Below are 20,702 nucleotides of genomic sequence, written 5' to 3'. Positions count from 1 at the left end.
TATCGATGAGTAGGAAATTTTCTCCAGATTTAAGACTTAGTGGACTATCTTAAGTGTTTCCCCTATTTTGGAGGGGGGGAACCTTACAAGTGGTATCAGAGCCGATCTTAGTTCCTAGGATTTGTTTTTTAAAGGTTAACTGTCAAGGGATTAAAACGAGTGATTGTTTATCATATGAGGACAAATCAATCATCTCTACTGGCCATAGAAGTAATTTGAATATCCTCACATGTTGAGGCAATCATCCTATAAAATTGTGCTTGTATCTTGGGGGTGCACACGCAAGATATTTGTACAATAAATTTGAGAAATAAGATTGGGGAGAGAACCTTTTGTGAGGAAAAACATAGGGTGATCAAATGAAGAATCTAGTGAGAGACTGAATAGAAGGATAGACCAAAACTTTGTTTAGAGAAATCTTCAAGATATATCTCATTAGTTCGCATATTATAAATTATTAAGATTATAACTCCATTAAGGTTTGAATAGTTGACGTGTGAATGTCATCCATTGGATGCTTTACACTAGGACAATCATCCAAGATCTTGAACCCATCTTAGACAAACTAACCTCGGATGTGTAATTCCTAGAGGATCATGCTCTTAGATGTGTTAATCCCAAGATACTAGATGTGTAATTTTCACAAAATTAATAATCTCAAATGTGTCAATCCTGATAATCTTTGGATGTGTCAATCCCAAGGCACCAGATGTGTAATTCTCAAAAAATGAAGATCTCACATATATTAATCCAGAGTGCCTTTAGATGTGGCGCTATGATAAGTATTTGATAGTTTTGAACTTTTAATGGATACAATAAAAGAAGCAAGCTCATCCTTGCTCGCGTCTAAAAATCGTAAGAAATGCCAAATTAGTTGGAAGCATTGTTGTCAATCTAACCACTGGAGCTAGAAAGTTAGAAGCATTGTTGTCAATCTAACCCCACTGGAGCTAGAATCAGTTATGAGATGCCATGAAAGTACACCTTTGTGAAAGGTTTTGTCCTCTAGGATTTTGAGAGGATAAAATGAATGAATTTTTGGAGAGCTAACCCAAGAAAGGAAGACCCTAAAAGAATACCACCAAACTTTTGTTAAATTTCTCCAATTTACTCTAGAGATGGATGAGGTAACTCTTCTCCATCGATTCATTTGGAAGCTTAATCTACCTTTGAATAACCTCATCAAGAATGTGAAACCATCCTCTATTTCAGAAGCTATAATTATAACCAGAGACTATGATAAAGTTTTTTTAAATATAGAAAGTGTCGAGAAGGACATGAGTCCTTCCATGTTAATCAAGAAGAGGTCTCCTAATTCAAGAGGAATGTCAAGCCCACCCCTGGCTACAAGGAATCATGAGCTAGAGCAAAAATTAGGTCAAGAAATAGGGATAGCTGGGTTAAAGATAACCGAATTCAACAAGTATTTCTATGAGTAAATAGAAGAGGATTGGTGCAAGATTCATGTGAAGTAATGTGCATGATGAATAGAGGTATTCTACAAGACGATACTAAGATTATGAAATTGCTATCATAGGTTAGATTGCGTAAAGAATTGATTTCCTTACGTTTCTCCATGACAATTTGTTAAGTACCATATTACATGGGGGTATAGAATAAGGAATTTGAACGTTCATAGCATTTGAGAGGTATATGGATGCATGGACTTAGGATAATAAGGCCAATTAACTTTAGAATAATAAAGACCTTTTAGAGGCACAACAAAACGAGCCAAGCACATGAAATAAAGGACTCTTTAAGAACAAAGTTTAGATAAAAGAAGATTTCTACCTAGTGGGGACACCACTTTGAAAGAGACAGGAGGATTTACTTAGATACTACCCAGCTCGCGAGATGAGGACATCTCGAATCTTTTAAGTGGGAGAGATTGTAAGGTCCCTCCCAAGCCATGTATGTATGTGTCTCTTTTAATATAGAATTCAATAAGGAAAGAGAGTGTAATTAGAGAAGAGTGAGACAACAAGGCTAGAAACATTAGAAAAGTGTTAGAATAAAAATATTAGCTCCAAAAATTCAAAAGAAATAAGAACATAAGAATAGTTCTATTAAGAGATAAGTATCCCCAAAAATAGAATTTCGAATTTAGGTGATAAGAGTCATATTTAGAGTACTTTTACACATTTAGAGTCCATGCATACTAAAAATGTGGAAAAACAACGCGTTTCTAAAGATGGCGCGTTTGTGGCTATATACAGACGTTTTTGCCTATTCTGCCCGCGATGGCTTGTAGACCAGATGCCTTCCCGTTCTTTTGACTGGTTATACGACCATATTCTGAGTTTTTATCAGAGAGTTATGGCCGAAACAATTTGCCGTTTCTGTCAGGGTCTCTACACAAAGAAAACTGTGAGAAGGCAGCAAGTAGCCTCAAGGTAATCCTAGAGTTTGAGATGTATATATCCCTTCATTCTTATCTAATATCTTAGAAAAGAAGCTTAGATTGCTATGGTCTTTCGGAGAAAGAGACCAAAACTCCATAGCTTTTCTTTTAGAGAAAGAATAGTATACCGTAGCCCTGTTAGAGAAGGCTATTTTGCCATAGACCTTAGAAAGAGAGAAGAGTCAGTACGAGTAAGAGGAGATAAAGCTTGGGGATTATTGGATGATTTCAATCGTAAGAGAAGGTATTAGAAGACTCTATTCTCATATGTCAAGTTCTAAAGCTCTTGTTAATGAGCAAAGGCAACGATAAACGACATATTTCTATAAGGTATATACATATTTTATTTTTCAATTATATATCATTCTTAGGGGTTGAGGTATGGCCCCGACTTCTCTATTAATTGTTAATAGTGATCTATTTGATTGATTTACTATTTAAAGTTTGTATTCTTTTAAGCAATAGCATATGTCTTAATAAAGAATGTCTTATCGCAATCTCAAGTTGAAATGCTAAAATCTTTGTGAAAAGGATTGTTTTCTTAAAGAAGGTGACATGGATCCTAGTCCTATGGTTTAGTGAGTAAATGGATTGTTATCTTGGCTAAATTAAGGTACAGGTACAACTTCTCCCTGCCTTGACGCTGCCCCGTTCTTGTGCTTGTGTAGCCGGACGGCGGAGACGTTAGTAAGGCCCGGAGTTGACCCATGGTATCCCTCATACCATTGGGAGAATGAGGTTTGCCGATTGAGGCGAGTGATTGTGATGCTGCCTAGTTCTGAGGACCCAAGCTAGTGCGGTGAATTAGCCCACCCTAGTGCGCAGACATCCCTCTGAGGGGCGGGAGGATCGAGCGATGGAGCCTGAGAGGGCGACAGGCCGGCTTGAGTCCTCGCCAGCGACCGACGATGAGGTGTATAATCCCATAGGGTTTTGCCCAGAATGTAGAGGCTGGAAGGCCAAATTCTAGATCATCGGCGGTATAAAGGAAAAGAATAAGAGATCCGGTTTGGCTTGTATAAAACTGATTCATGTATAAACTTTTTTGTTATAAATCTTATCTTGGTATTATTGTATTGTATAAAAAGACTGTTTTAATAAACCTTGTGAAAAGGGCCTTAATTAAGGAACATGTTTATTTATGTCAAGCAATGTGGTAGGTTAATTAGAAAACAAATTGACGCGTGAGTAGGGTGAAAAGTGGGAGGATGGAATGCCCCGAAGATCACCAAGGAGCTGCCTTGATGCCCGGCCCGACTTCAGTGCCCATATTCTCTACCATTGGCTCTATGTTCTACCAAGCAAGGTAGCAACATCTTCAAGAGCACATAGGACAAGAGAAATACTACACAGGGCGGCTAAACAAGGAGTCCTGCCCTTCTACTGAGTAAGTAATGACAACACATTGTCCAATTAGCTTACCAATCTTCATAGAAGTTGTTGCAAGCGGAAGCCTTCGCGTTGGAAGCTTTAGAAGTGTTGATATCTTCGATTTGCCGCCCCTGGAAAAGCTTCCCCTATGGTTCAACTTGAGAAAGGAAGGCTGAAATTAGGGTTTTCAGCAAAAAGAGCAGAAATTACAGCAAAAATGAGAGCTGTTTTGCTGAATTTCAGTCATTGGGAGTGAATAGGAGAGTGATTAGCACTTGGAAACACTCTTGGAAGCTTGGAAAACACCCTAGCAAGTTGGGTATGGCTATGGAGAGCTTGGAAATGGAGAGAAATGGTGGAAAAACAGAGTTTTCAGCCTCCAAAAATCCTCATGAAGAGAAAACACGAATTTCTCTTAATAAGTAAGTGAATTGGGGTCCAATCAGGTGAAGGGACATGGGAAGATGCCCATTTATGAGTAAAAGGAGAGGATCAGGTCCTGGACATTGAGTCTTGTCCGCCTCGGGACTTCAGTGAGTGTGAACTTGGAAGCGGTCATAATTTATAAGTGACTTTTGGGCGCCCAAACTTTAATGAAATGGGAACGCACTCACTTATAAATATTGGCTAAGTCCTAAGGGCTATTTGAGCCTAGATTGGGAAATACTTACCACCTGTTCACATGCCACATAACCATGTCAGCAGACAGTTTCACACGCACGGTTCACGGGCGGGCGTCCCCTAGCCCGGAACTACACATAGGTCATGCTGCATGCAGGCATGAAAACAGCATGCAGTTTCATTTACAGGCAAGCACATAAAGATGCTATGCAATGCAGCATTGGCATGAGCAATTTCCGTTCATGAAACCATATAAGACCAGGCATTTCCAGGCAAGTATATGCAATACCAGACCCAGTGGAAAGCCAATCCTCCAGGCGTTTCCGGGCATGTACACAAAGGCACAAGTCCCAGCGGAAAGCCAAGTCCTCCAGGCGTTTCCGGGCATGTACACAAAGGCACAAGTCCCAGCGGAAAGCCAAGTCCTCCAGATATTCCGAGCATGATAACATCAAGTCCCAGCGGAATATCATATCCAACTATACAGCATGACACGTGTCAATCACATGCATAGGCACATTCCATAAGCCATGGACACCAATCCAATATGTACATAGTGTGAAAGCAAGAGTGAACCATTCGGGTGGCCAAATGGTGACATTCCCCCCTGCTTCTAAACAGTTGTCCGCAACTGAAATGCATCCAAATATGTTTGAAGCACATGCGGACAATCTTTGAAGAACTCTTCATCTACCCATTTAGCATCAATGGGAAGATAGTTCTTAAACTTCACAAGGTAACGCCTCACAACTTTGCCTGCAGCAAGCTTGCGTTCCTTGTGATACACAATCTGCTCTGGCTGCAAGATCTCCTCAAGCTCATCCACTTCTGGTGGATCCTCAATGTTCATTTCACTGGGCTCCGGCCCTACATACTTGCGAAGGAGACTCACATGAAAAGCATTGTGTATGTGCCAATGACTAGGTAATGCCAATCTGAAAGCCACTTCATTGATCTTCTCGATCAGTCGAAAAGGCCCATAGTACCTGGTTGCAAGCTTAGGATATGCATTCTCTTTGCCAGGCCTCTTTGCAAGTCTTGCTTTCTCAAATTTCAGCAATACCCAATCATTCTCTTTAACATCCAATTGCCTTCTATGCTTGTCGGCAGCCTTTTTATGCTTGTCTTGTGACCTTGCAATGGCTGTCCGCACCTGAGCAAAAGCAATATCCAAGTCTCTTACATACTCATCAGCTGCAAATATCTCATCCTTTGTGCGAAGGATGAGTGGCAAAACCACCTTACCATAAACAATCTCAAACGGGGCCTTTCTCGTAGATGCATGCACCGTGTTGTTGTATACAAATTCCACAAGCGGTAGGTACTTCTCCCAAGAAGACTTCTGATCCGACACACAACATTTCAAGAGATCCAACACGGCTGAATTTGCAACCTCACTTTGCCCATCCGTTTGAGGGTGGTAAGCTGATGAGAAGTCCAATTTGGTGTCCATATTATCAAATAAGGCCCGCCAAAAGAGACTTGTAGTCCTGGGATCTCTATCCCCCACAATGGACTTCGGCATTCCATGATGTTTGAACACTTATGCAAGATATATTTTAACCATATGCTCAGCTTTGATGGTCTTTTTGACCGGCAAGAAATGAGCTTGCTTGCTAAACCTGTCCACAATTGTCCAAATTGCATCATTACCTTGTTGGGCACGTGGCAAGTCCATAATGAAATCCATTGTAATACTTTTCCATGGCTGCGTGGGAATAGGCAATGGCTGAAGCAAACCTGGTGCCTTTTGCCTATCAAATTTGACCTTTTGACAGGTGATACATGCATGTACATGTGCCTCTATGTCCTTCCACATACCTGGCCAAAAGAAATACCGCTCAATCATGTGCATAGTAGGCATTATGCCTCTATGACCAGCATATGGAGGAGCATGGCACTCATCCAAAACCTTTTGCCTCATGTCAGACACCACACATAGGCAATTATCTTTCATGAGATAACCCTCTTTGATCACATATGAGGCATGTGCATGACCAGCCATCAAATCAGCCCAAATAGTGGCAAAATCAGCATCCGTATGATACAAATCACGCATGGTAGACAAGTCCCCATGAGAGGCAACCGAGATAGCTGCTACATACGGCTTTCGTGACAATGCATCGGCCACTACATTCTTCTTTCCTCGGGTGTGCAAGATCTGAAAATGAAACATAGAGAGGAAATTGGCCATCCTCATATGCTTCTCTGACAACTTAGTTTGAGTAAGAAAATACCTCAAACTCTAGTGATCTGTCTTCACAGTGAAATCAGCCCCAAGAAGGTAATGTTTCCATATAGTAAGTGCATGAATTACAGCCAAGAGCTCTTTTTCATAAATGCCAAGAGATAGCTCTGCATCATGCAATCTACGACTCTCATAAGCCATGGCATGTCCCTCTTGATTAAGGACAGCCCCTATGCAATTTCCAGATGCATCACATTCCACACAAAAAGGCTTCTGCAAATCCGGAACGATCAACACTGGACCATGAGTAGTCAATTTGAGGAATACATCTCTCTCTACATTAGTTCATTTGAACACGGCCTTCTTCTTTGTCAAATCATGCAAAGGAGAAGCAATCCATGCAAAGTGCCGAATGAACCTGCGGTAGTAAGAGCATAATCCAAGAAAACTACGGATCTCATGCACCGAACTCAATTCGGACCAATTCCGAATTGCATCAATTTTTGCAGGATCCATCCGCACTCCATCTTTGGACACAATATGCCCAAGATAATGTATCTCTGACAGGAAGAACTCACTCTTCTTTGCATTTATGAAGAGTTTATGCTTATGGAGCTCTTCAAAAACAATAGCCAAATGAGCTTTATGCTCTTCTTCGGTCTTCGAGAAGACTAGGATGTCATCAAAGAAGACACCTGTAAATTTCCTGTACCCACGGAATATACGATCCATCATTCTATTGAATGTAGCCGGGGCATTTGTAAGACCAAAAGGCATAACAAGATACTCATAAAGCCCAAATGCTGTCCTGAAAGCAGTTTTGTGTACATCCTCAAGCACTACACGCACTTGATGATATCCACTCTTGAGATCAATTCGGCTAAAGCATGCCGATCCATCCAACTTGTCAAGAATGTCGTCTATGCGTGGAATCGGAAACCGATTCTTGATGGTAAGCTTATTCAAAGCTCTATAATCCACACATACGAAAGGATCCATCCTTCTTTTGAACCAAGAGGACCGGTGAACAATATGGGGAAGAGCTTGGCTGAACCAAACCCTTCTCAAGAAGCTCATTTACTTGCTTCATGATCTCCTCTTTTTGGGATGCACTTACACGATAGGCTGGCCTATTAGGTGGTGAGCTACCCGGCACAAGATCAATGCGATGATCTTCCGGTCGTACAGGTGGTAACTCATTTGGTAACTCATCAGCAAAAGAATCATTGTGCTCTTGCAAAAATTTCAGCCTATCATTACAAAGAGTGTTTACATGTACATTATTTTCCTCAACAGGATCTCGTACAAAAATCAAGTACGCAAAAATACTCTTTTTCATTACTTTCTTAATTTGTACATGAGATACAAGGGGAATAGTATCACCCTCTTCACCAGCATCAATTACATGTTCTCGGCCTTTATGCATGAAGGTGATCCTGTTAGCATAGTTTCCACGAGTTTCGGAAACGGGGGTGCGGAGCACGGCGGGAAACGGAGTTTCGGAGTTTCGGCCTTCGGGAAGAAACGGGGAAACAGAGTTTCGGTTTTAGGGTTTAATACATACATATATAATTAATAAAAACATTACAAAAGCTTGAAAAATACATCTTTGCTCAAGTTCAATGTCAAAGACTCAAATGATAGATCAAAATTCAGAAATGACAACTGTAGGCTCAAGGCTCAAGCCTCAAAAGAGTCAATACAAAACAAGATCCATCATCCATCATCCATAATCCATATGTATAGACTATAGTAAATACAAAACATGATCCATCATCCATCATCCATAATCCATATGTATAGACTATAGTAAATACAAAACATGATCAAAAAATATCCATGTGGCTGGCAGGCTGGCAGCAGCTGTTGGCATGACAAAATCCTAGAGCTAAGTGCTCCAAAAATCACTCATCAAGATCATCCATGGAGGAGTCATCCTCCGACTCATGAGAGTCAGGCTCAGATGAAGAAATGGTAGGATCGTGGTCCTCTGCCTCTACTGAAGTGGAAGCGATGGATCCCCCCCTCTGCCTCTGAGAATGGGTGGTGCAGCGGGTGTTGTGGCTCGGCGCTGTCAGCTCCTCATAAAGCAAGGTGTACATATCACGCTCATTCCGTGGGATCTCTGGGATGAACCTCTCCCTCCTGATGTCGATGTTATCCACATTCACCTGCGAAGGCTCCGGATGTTGGGCATTCCTCTCAAGGAGCTGGAGGTTGCAATGACAAAACACCAACCGCTCTAGCTGAGCGGTACTCAGCCTATTCCTCTTCTTTGTATGGAAGAGGGCCCAAGTGCTCCAATTCCTCTCACATGGACCCGAACTGCAATCCTGTGAGAGCACTCGAATGGCGATGCGTTTCTGTTATTGAAATGCACATACAATTAGAAATTAGAACTAAGTGGAAACAAGAAAGATGCACATTGTACAGTGTACTATGTAAACTGTAGTTAAGGGTAGTGAATTACCAGCGTGGGAGCACAATTTCCATACTTCTCCCACCATGAGACAGGCTATAGCTGAGTCTCTCGAAGCTTTGCAGTCTCTCGACCAAAGCTCCCTGTCTGGTTGCGAAAGGCCAAGAGATCATCCTCTATACATTTCAGCATGTGCACATTACCAGATGTCAAGTTCCTCATGTATGTCATGAAGCCTTCTTCTAGCTCCTCGTTCTCGTATTGCTCCTCATCTTGCCACAAAGGATGCAATACATGTGCTACTGCATGAATTGGCCTGTGAAACCAATCCCATCGCCCATTCCACACAGCCTTGATTTCATCAACCCTTTAGAGATCAAACCATAAGATAAAAAAGGACAAAAAACAAGAGTCAAGAGTCGAGACCAATGTAAAGACTCAAGAGTAAAATAAAGATAAGAAGTAAAGCAAGGGTAGCCATGGCCCATGACTGAGGAGACTTACTGCTCTGCTCTCAAGTAGTCTTGCTTGTTGAGAGCCTCCCCAATCTTGTCCATGTACTCGTATAAAAGGCCTAGAGTACTGCCCTCCATGTCTGTAATGCGTAACACTGTGTAGATGGGGTTGAGAGTTTTGATCAACCCCTCAACCTCTACCCACCACTCCTCTCTCATGACATCACGCACAAAAGCTCTTGCCTTGGGGCTCTCTCTCTCATCCCACTCTAGCCATTCATTTGAGTAGACAGTGCGTACCAACTCTCTACGGACTCGCAGGAGTCTCTCAAGCACAATGAACATGTATGCAAATCTGGTGGCTGCAGGCTGCAATAGCTCAAGAGTGCTGTAGGCCCGATACATGCTCAAGACTTTTGGCCTCTTCTTCACAAACTTCACCATGCTTCGTGCGGTGCAAAAGATGGCTTCAACCCATTGTATTTGACCTATGTCCTCAATCAATAAGTCGAGGCTATGTGATGCACAAGGGGTCCACACAATGGCTGGAAATTCATCCTCTAGCATAGAGCCCATAGACTTACAATTACTTCCATTATCTGTCACCACCTGCACAACATTCTCAGGCCCAACTTGCACTATAGCCTCCCTTATATGTGTCCAAATAAATGCACCTGTAACTGTGAGACCTGGGAGGGAGGCATCAATGGCTTTCAAAAACATAGTGCCTTTGCAGCATGACACCAAAACATTGTATACATTTCTCCCGCGTACATCTGACCACCCATCACACAATACAGTGCAGCCATACTTTTTCCATGTTTCCTTCAAGGGCTCTAGCTGCACTTCTATGCACGATTTTTCCCGCTTTAGCTCTCGTGTCCGCAGAGCCTCAGATGTAGGGCCATCCCACTCGCATCCAATGCGGCTGATGGCCCTCATGGTCTTCCTCCATTGATTTGTCTTGGCCACATGAAAGGGAATGGCACACCGTATGAACATCCGGGTGAGCTCCCTAGTTGCCTCTGCAATTGCTTGCTTTTGAAATCCTGCTTGGATGCTAGCCCTTTGTACAGTATTTATTGGAGGGGTGTCTTGTGAATGTGATACATCACCTGGCAAAGGAGTCCTCCTTGCATGCACACCCGACACTGAGGTAGAGGAGAAATCTGATCCTGTGTCTCTGCCTCTGGCCCTCTTTGCTGCTGCTGCTTGACTTGAACCAGCTTCATGCTCTTGACCACCCATTGCTGTAGATACTTCCTCTTCGGGAATGGCCAAACGCTTTCGCCTCCACATTTCAAGGCTTTTCCGAACATCTAGAGGAACAGAGGGGCATGGCCCTACATCTTTGTTTGGAACATGAGCAAGATGGTCCTTCACACGGGTGACACTCCCCGTTTTGACCAACCCACAATATTTACATCTCCATTTCCTGGAGCCACCAGATCCTGCATAACCCCCCACTTGCTCCACATGCTGCCAAAAAGGATCCGGAGTCCGAGCCATGTTACTTAACTTACTTGTGCGGTTCGAGGTCGGAAGACTCGGAGAGATTCGAGAAGTGGAGGCTGTTTTTCTGGTCCTGCAGGCTGCGAGCAAGGTGCGACTCCTTCTTGCTTGGTAGAGCTTAGATGGCAAAGGTGGAGGCCCCAAGTAGAGAGGTAGAGGGCGTGGTAGAGGGCTGATGTGGAGGTAGAGGAGTAGAGGGCAAGGTAGATGGGTAGAGCAGCTCCAAACAGGCGGCGGAAACAAGGCGCAAAATGCCGGCGAAAGAGAGCACGCGGGTTTCTAAACCCTGGAAAAAATAACACCTTGGAAACGCCATTTCCGTTTCTGGAAACGTTTCCGAAACGTTTCCACGTTTCGGTGGGCCAGAAACGGCGTTTCTGGAAACTATGCCTGTTAGTCCTGTAAGCCTTGCACGGATCAATACGTGTATGCCAAGGCTTTTCAAGCGATACATCACAGCCATTCAAAGGCGCCACAAGAAAATCCTCATGATCCACATAGCCTTGAATGTGTATGCACAACTTGCCAAAAATAGGCATGACCTGCACTTCTCTACCAACAAAGGCAGCCCCTGCTTCAATTTGAGGACCCATGTCCTCCACTTCAATACCCAAAGCAGCTGCCATATGAGTGGATATGAAATTCTCCAATGCACAATCATCAAACATGAACAAAGCGGGCTGATCTTTGAGCTGTCCCCAAGCTTTACATACAACCCTATCTTTGCTATCATGTGAAGTGTTGCCCTGCACATCCGGAACCATATGCACATTAGGCTTCGGTACATTAGCATTTTCAGCTTTGTTCTTCTTATTTGGGCATGCTCTTGCCATGTGCTCAGTACTGCCACAAGTAAAGCATTTGCCTTCACGCATATATTACTCTTTCTTCTCAGCACTAAGACCAAAGTTTGCCGGCTTATAAGGGGGCTTTTTAGCAAACTTATTTTCAGCTTTTGGACCTAATTTGGCTTGGTTTTGGTCCCTTTTAGGTGGCTGTCCATCATTTTGCAGGTTTTGGACAACCCTCTCTTTGCCTTGAAATGAGGGTTTAGCCTTATTGGATCGACTCAATTTGAGTTCCAATTGCTCGGTGGCGGTGGCGGCTGCGATTAATTGGTGTAAGGTATGACCAGGATACATTTGTAATTCCGCTTTGTCCACGGGTTGCAATCCCGATTGAAACCTTCTCTTCCTTTCTGTCTCGGTGACATGCATAAATGGAGACACCTCCAAGAGCACTTTCCAAAACTTCTGTACATATGCATTTACCTATTCCCCCTCATTTTGCTTTACCCAATCCCACTTCATTATTATCTCATTCAATGCATTGGGAGGCAAGAATTGAGCATAGAACCTCTCCTTGAACTCTTCCCATGATCTAACAGGATTCGGTGAGAGCTTCTCTGTGAGCCACCAATGGGCAGCAATGCCTTTCATGAACATGCTTACATGCCGGATCATGGATTTCTGAGTGAAATCCTCATCACTGAAAGCAATATCAAACTGGGCAATAAAAGCAAGTGCTTTTGATGCATCATATTCTCCATGATATGTGTCAAACTTCACAGATTTGTCTCCGGCTTTGAAGTCACGAGACTTTGATGCATGTGTGTGCATCTCAACATGTTTTCCCCCATGTTTGTCCATTGGTACAGCTCCTGTGTCTGGCATCATTTTTGGACCAAAAGGTGATGCATAAGGCATAGATACATGTGCCCTGTAAGCATGAGGCATGGCTGGGCCCTCAACATGCATTTATACATTTTCAGCCATAACTTCTCCCTCTCACGAGCACACTCGAAGGCATGAGTGGCATGAGAGATACGTGGAATACCTGCACCAACAGAAAATTGCAGCCCATGTTGCCTGTGTTGTGCATGCACATTTTCAGCCGGCAATGGCATTTGACATACATTTTGACCACTGCCATAAACATTGTATCCTTCACAGGCTACATGAGGTATTCCTGCATGGCGTGAAGTCACTGATTGTTCCTCTCCCATCGCATGGAGGTTCATCCTCTTAGACACAAGTTCTTGTTCGGGCACTTGTGGGGATTCCAAGACATGTGGGATGGTTACCTTTTCTGCATAGGCATCCTCGGTACGAGCCAAGTATGCACGTGCTGCATCCCTCGGTTGCATGTGCAACTCTTGAGCAATCATTGCCATTGCATGATCCATATAAGATTCAGCTTTCTTGGCCTTCAAACGATCATGTACCAATGGATCCTTGCGGCGATAGAGATTCAACTCTTCTTGTTGTGCTTGGAGAAGAGCCTGCATACGAGTAAGTTCAGCCCTCAAAACTATGGACTCTTCTTCTTGCATCTTCTCTTTGCCACGGGACGGCTGTCCCACATATTCATGTTCCCTATTGTGCACCACATGAGTTTGCTCATCCTGTAAAGCATTGGAGGCATGCATTTCATTGTCCCTGCCTCTTGTATTAGCATCTCCAACATTCATTGTATGGCTGTCCATAATGTTCTAAGTGTAGAGATAGCTAGTGTTCACGGTGATCGTCTCTCACGATAGAAGTGAAAGAGAACCGTATGCTCTGATACCAATGTAACTTGGTTGAACACAATGCTAATCAATACACTTAAATACACTAAGATTTGAAGGACACTTGCTCATATACAAGAAGTAAATTGCTGAATTGACAAGACACACAATGAGCCGGAACGGCCGACCCCTCCCTTGAGTAAATTGTATTACTATTGGAGAAATTCAATACATAGCTTCACGGGCATCCATTGCCAAATCCTCCATGCCAATGCATATGAAATTCAGCATTTAGAAAACAATGGTATGTCGATGTAGATCACCAAGGAGCTGCCTTGATGCCCGGCCCGACTTCAGTGCCCATATTCTCTACCATTGGCTCTATGTTCTACCAAGCAAGGTAGCAACATCTTCAAGAGCACATAGGACAAGAGAAATACTACACAGGGCGGCTAAACAAGGAGTCCTGCCCTTCTACTGAGTAAGTAATGACAACACATTGTCCAATTAGCTTACCAATCTTCATAGAAGTTGTTGCAAGCGGAAGCCTTCGCGTTGGAAGCTTTAGAAGTGTTGATATCTTCGATTTGCCGCCCCTGGGAAAGCTTCCCCTATGGTTCAACTTGAGAAAGAAAGGCTGAAATTAGAGTTTTCAGCAAAAAGAGCAGAAATTACAGCAAAAATGAGAGCTGTTTTGCTGAATTTCAGTCATTGGGAGTGAATAGGAGAGTGATTAGCACTTGGAAACACTCTTGGAAGCTTGGAAAACACCCTAGCAAGTTGGGTATGGCTATGGAGAGCTTGGAAATGAAGAGAAATGGTGGAAAAACAGAGTTTTCAGCCTCCAAAAATCCTCATGAAGAGAAAACACGAATTTCTCTTAATAAGTAAGTGAATTGGAGTCCAATCAGGTGAAGGGACATGGGAAGATGCCCATTTATGAGTAAAAGGAGAGGATCAAGTCCTGGACATTGAGTCTTGTCCGCCTCGGGACTTCAGTGAGTGTGAACTTGGAAGCGGTCATAATTTATAAGTGACTTTTGGGCGCCCAAACTTTAATGAAATGGGAACGCACTCACTTATAAATATTGGCTAAGTCCTAAGGGCTATTTGAGCCTAGATTGGGAAATACTTACCACCTGTTCACATGCCACATAACCATGTCAGCAGACAGTTTCACACGCACGGTTCACGGGCGGGCGTCCCCTAGCCCGGAACTACACATAGGTCATGCAGGCATGAAAACAGCATGCAATTTCATTTGCAGGCAAGCACATAAAGATGCTATGCAATGCAGCATTGGCATGAGCAATTTCCGTTCATAAAACCATATAAGACCAGGCATTTCCAGGCAAGTATATGTAATACCAGACCCAGTGGAAAGCCAATCCTCCAGGCGTTTCCGGGCATGTACACAAAGGCACAAGTCCCAGCGGAAAGCCAAGTCCTCCAGGCGTTTCCGGGCATGTACACAAAGGCACAAGTCCCAGCGGAAAGCCGAGTCCTCCAGATATTCCAGGCATGATAACATCAAGTCCCAGCGGAATATCATATCCAACTATACAGCATGACACGTGTCAATCACATGCATAGGCACATTCCATAAGCCATGGACACCAATCCAATATGTACATAGTGTGAAAGCAAGAGTGAACCATTCGGGTGGCCAAATGGTGACACTCCTCTTCTGCCAAACATCCTCTTCTGCTGCTTGTCCCACTGCCCGCCCTTTCCTTCTTGGAGATGGCACAAACGCACCTCGCAGGCGACATGGCCAGCATTCCACCCAAGAGTGGTGAGTTCTCTCATGGCTGCCCTCCTGGAGAGAATGTTGGGACACAAGATCATGCATCACCCACAGACAATGTATTGCGCATCACGCACAGACAAGGTATTGCAGAATGATGATGTATTGGGTCAGAGTGATGAGGTTGCTTAGTCATCTTCGCAAACGGATGATGCATCAGGCCAGAAGGACTTTGTTGAGTCCTCCCTATTTACACCAGGACATGTCGCCCTCTCATGAAGCTTAGCAGGATATTCAGCATGACGTATCTCGTCGCCATGCCTTGCAAGGCGCTCATGTGTTGTGCACGTATGCAGAGATTGTGCAGAGTGATTACCCCCTCCTCCAGCATTATGAGGCAGGCACACACACCAACTAAGCATTTTCTTAAATCTGTACCATGAGGATTGTCTCGTGGAAGGTGCAAGGCCTCATGGGGGCTCCTGCATAAGGGGGTTGGTGTAATTCTTCCATCACAAATTGCCGATGAGGTTTTGTGATGCATAACCTCTTCTGAAAGAAAAGATAACCATCATGATAAGAATAATCTGCATGAGGAATCCAACCACTATCTCTCATTCTATTCCAAGTAGAAGAGAAATCTGAATCTTGGTCATAACTCATAAGTATCTACAAATGCAAAACACACCTCTTTACACATTTTCTCTCTCTATAATAATTACGTAATTTGATAAATTTTGCATTAATCAAGTATAGGATAAGAGGGATCTTACATTCTCCTCCACTTAAAGAATCAAGATATTTTGCAAATTGGGGATAGTCTCGTACTAAGTCTTCCATGTGGTAGAAAGAATTTCCACTTGATTAAGTATTCCCGTAATATCCTATTCCTTAGAGGTTTTTCTCTAACGTCTACGACTTTCTTAGGTTCCAACTCTGTTTGACCTTGAACTAGCATAGTTATCTAATCATCCTCCAAGATATGAGTAGGATCTGGGATATACTTCTTTAATAAGCTGACATGAAAGACATTGTGGATGTGAACATATGGAGGGAGAAGAAGTTTGTAAGCTTGTTCTCCAATCCTCCAAGTAGTAACATATGGTCCATAATACCTTGGTGATAACTTTGCAGAGAGAGAACTTCTCTTGGGTCGTACGTGAAGAAAAGCCATATCACCTTCTTTGAATTCTTGACTAGACTTCTTAGGATCATCGTATTGCTTCTGCCTATCATGTGTAATCTTGATGTCTTTCTTTATAGATTGCATCTATTGATCCATCTCATCCAGTATCTGCTTCGAGACTTCCACCCTGATCAATGGATCTAACTACAACATGAGTTTGTTGACGTGCCGAAGACCATTTTGCTTTGATTCTGTGGGGGTTGGTGTTGATTATGATGCTGTTATGAGGGGTAGCAGAAGTATGCTGCTATGCGGCTACTGGTCAGCGCTGGTTGTGACTTATGTGCCCCTCGTTGCTGCTCATGGTAGATGGAAGCTAAGCTAAGCACTGGAAGCTAAGCTAAGTGCTTAGCTTAGCATAGGCTAAGCTTATAGGTGGCAAGGACAGGTGCACACATCGGCACATGATTCGCGCAGCAAAGGCAAATGTCGGATGTGTGCAGAGTGGCGAATCAGAGTCGGCAAGTATCAGATATTGATTCAACACAACATTGAAGGGGAAACAAGAAAGATTACTTGGGGCTTTCATCATTCTCTCAAAATCTATCTTAATCAAAGCATTAATCTCAAATCTTTCATCATTTCTTAAAATTGAGGATACATACATGACATTAACAAGTTGCTATAGCCACCTATAGCATCATTTTCGAAAACCCCCAAAATTTGGAAACTAATTTCAAAAACCCTAATTTCTAGAAAACCCTGATTTATCTGTAAAAAGGGTAAACACTGGCTCAAACATTATAAGAGCTAAGACCCTCTTCTCATATCATGGCCTCTCATCTATTCATTGAAAAATTTGATGGAGATAACTTTCACATATGGCAGACTAAACTAAAATTTAGTCTAATGAGAGAAGACCTATGGCCTTTCATCGAGGGGAGGAGAAAATGTCTAAAACAGAAGGAGAAGCCCAGAGAGGCTAGAAGCTCCAGGATCAGTGAGCCTTTGGGCTCATAGCCTTAGGCCTATCTGACAACTTTATACATCATGTCGCAAATCTCCCAACTTCCAAAGAGGCATACGAAAAGCTGAACAAGCTCTTCAGAGCTCAAGGGAAGAACTCAAAAGTTTCCTTGCAAATTGAGTTCTATGGTTTACTGATGCAGTCACATGACAGCTTCGACGCTTGTGTCAATAAAATGAAGTCCTTGATGAACCAGCTAGCAACGCTTACAGCTAATTTGGAGGAAGATGTTTGACGTGGCAGTCTTGATCAAGTCCATGCCAGAAGATCCCTACGGCAACTTCATCACCACACTGAAGAATCTCCCAAGTCCCACCTCGGAAGGAGTCATCAACTCCTTCAAGGAGGAAGAAAAGATGTAAAAATCAAGGCCAACAGGAGGAGACATCTCCTCTTACACCAAAAAGAACTTTAAAGGTAAAAGATGCTCAATCTGTGGTAGAAATAATCACACAGATAAATATTGTTATGCTAAAATCTTTGTAAGCATTGTGGTAAAAATAACCACAATGAGAAAGACTACTTTCACAAGAAAGCACAAGCCAATATCACAAAGGAAGAAGAAGAAATCTCCAAAGAAGATGCAAACTTTGCAGAGTATGAAGACTCATGGGCCTTTTAAAGGTCTACTACAAGAAGATGGCTTGACTAACATCTACTCTACCCCAAGGACAGAACCAAACACAACTTCTAAGTGAAAATATTTCATAGGCATAGATTTATCCAAATGAAATGTGTACTAAGATAATGGTTGAGAGGGAGTGTTGGAGAACAAGCCTTATCCAAGTACAAAAGCATAAATGCGCCATGTGCACACACTCTTGTAAAAAGAGAAGCACATAAAACCATAAACTAAGCCACAAGGAAAAGTCAAAGGAGCATCTACCTTAGCATCAATCAAGGAGCTAATTTACGAGAAAAGGTGGAGAGATTCATGAAGGAATCTACTCACACCTAATCTAACACCTAATCAGCATCGCACACGCTGCATTAGCATCTTGTACTTGCCTATTTAATGGCACACTTCTCAATGATAATAAAGCAAGCATTTCAAACATTTTTGACTACTGTTTTGATTCGTGTTTAATCTCTTTCTCACTACTCTTTGACGTGTTAATGTCATTGCCTAGCTATGTTTCCTTTTAAGCCACCATAGCTCTCATGCTTCGCTATGTAAGGCCTGATAGCCAACAACACCAGTCTTTTTCTTTGTCTAGGATGGATGGTATTTGGAGAGAGGTGACATGCAGGGTATCGTTGAGGGCCCGTTGGTTTGGCTTCGTAGCAATAACACTTCAACATATCCAGGATGGTGAGATTTGCTATCTCACTCTGTCCATCTATCTGGAGATGATAAGAAGAAGAAAAAGTCAGCTTTGTACCCATGTTATCAAAGACAGCCCTCCAGAAAAGACTGGTAGTTCTCAGATCTCTGTCTCCCACAATGGATTGTGGCAATCCATGATGCTTAAAGATTTGTTGGATGAACAGCTTAGCCATATGCTTGCCTTGATAGTTTTCTTCATTGGAATAAAATGGGCCTGCTTGTTGAACCTGTCAATGATGGTCCATATTCCATCATTTCCATTGGCTGACTTTGGCAAATCAAAAATGAAATCCATAGCAATAATTTTCCAAGGCTGGTTGAGAATTGCCAGTGGCCACAAAAGTCCAACTGGTTTCCGTCGATCAAACTTGACCCTTAGCATTCCCTAATATACTACTCAAGGTCTCTTCTCATACGTGGCCCAAAGGAATACATCTCCAAGACCCAAGCTGTGGCTAAAATACCACGATGAGCCATGTAAAGAGAAGCTTGAAATTCCTCCATCACTTTAGACGTGAAATCCTTTGTCACACATAACCTGTCTTGCATTATCAGCAATCCATTCTTGATGGCATAAGAAGTCACTATATCACCGTGCTCCAATTTGTCCACATGAGCTGAAAATCTTCATAAAAACCATACATATCCCTCATAACAGTGAAATTTATATGATAGATTATGGAGACAGCATGTATCTGGGGTCTTCTTGACAAGGCATCAATTGCCTTTTTTCTTTTCTAGGTGTGTGCATAATTTGAAAATGAAATTGTGCCAAATAGTGAATATTCAATGGGCTCTAAAGATTCTATCCATCATCCTATTAAATGTGGCAGGAGCATTAGTGAGACCAAAGGATAACACAAGAAATTCGTATAGCCCAAAAGTAGTCCCAACACGTCCTCTCTAGCAATCCACTCATATAGCCCAAAAGTAGTCCCAACACGTCCTCTCTAGCAATCCTTATTTGATGATAGCCACTCTTCAAGTCACACACCTCCACTCATGTCAGTTTCCCTGCAGGTAGGCTATGAAAGGAATAGTCAAATCAAATTAATCCCTCACCCATTCCCTAGAAGAGAAGGTAAATCCTTGAACCATGTGAAGGTCTCTGACCTAGTGAGAAAGTCCACCAGCGAATCTCCCTTCGGATCTGCTCTAACTATGCTCTAAAGTAATCATCTCATATCAGCTAACCATAGCAAAAGCATCTAAGAGCCCAAAGGGTATTACAAAACTGGTACACTATTCCACATGTACCAAGGTCAACCTTCAAAATAGGTAGCACTCTACAACCTATCTCTAAAAATAATTCGTATGGGAAGGGATATATAGTTGCCTTCAACAATCTTGTGCTTCAAGAAGCACCCCCGTCCATCAGAAGATTTATTATTACCCACCTTGAGATATTCCGATGCATCAAAGCTAATTGAATCCTTCCAATTAGCATCAGATAAAATAGAACAACATACTTTATAATTATCTTATTACAAAGTTTAACAAAGTTCACTAAATCATGGATGGAATAACAAAATCACCTCCTCTGGACACTATCTAGACAAAAGAAAACTATAATAATACTGATACATGCCAAATATACATAATCATTCAACCGTGTCCTCACTCATAGCTTCCATTAGCTCGATCAAATGGGCTCCCTTCGACTTTAAATTGCCCTAAGCCTGTGGTGGGCAGTTCGTCCTCATGGGCCCTTGCTGACCACACATGAAGCACCGACCCTCCTTAATGTAGTGGAGTGTCTACTCCGCTTTCTTCGCCTTCTTTGAATTAGGGTCTCCTGAAGTTTGGGGTTGACTCTGAGTTTCTGCTGGAGTCTGAGAATCCTTCCCATTCTTAAACTTTCGTTTACGTTGGGATCCTGATTGGTCTGTCGAAGATGACTGTTGGGGTTTTTTTGGATGTTTCTTAGCCACAATCTCATCATAAATCTTAGCATATCAAATAGCATCATCCAATGTCTCGCTTAGATTATTCCTGATTT

General features: G+C 42.6%; 1 protein-coding gene across 7 annotated transcripts in view; it reads right to left on the bottom strand.

Annotated features, from left to right (window-relative positions):
• Positions 1–20,702, bottom strand: part of LOC147607456 (Spc97 / Spc98 family of spindle pole body (SBP) component) — a 139,017-nt gene that overhangs the window by 63,621 nt on the left and 54,694 nt on the right. The gene's annotated exons all lie outside the window — the stretch shown is intronic.

This window comes from Cibotium barometz, chromosome 55 (assembly GCF_041138505.1).
Source record: "Cibotium barometz isolate CiBa-2024 chromosome 55, ASM4113850v1, whole genome shotgun sequence".
Classification (NCBI taxonomy): Eukaryota; Viridiplantae; Streptophyta; class Polypodiopsida; order Cyatheales; family Cibotiaceae; genus Cibotium; species Cibotium barometz.
This window is presented reverse-complemented; position numbering and strand designations above follow the sequence as displayed.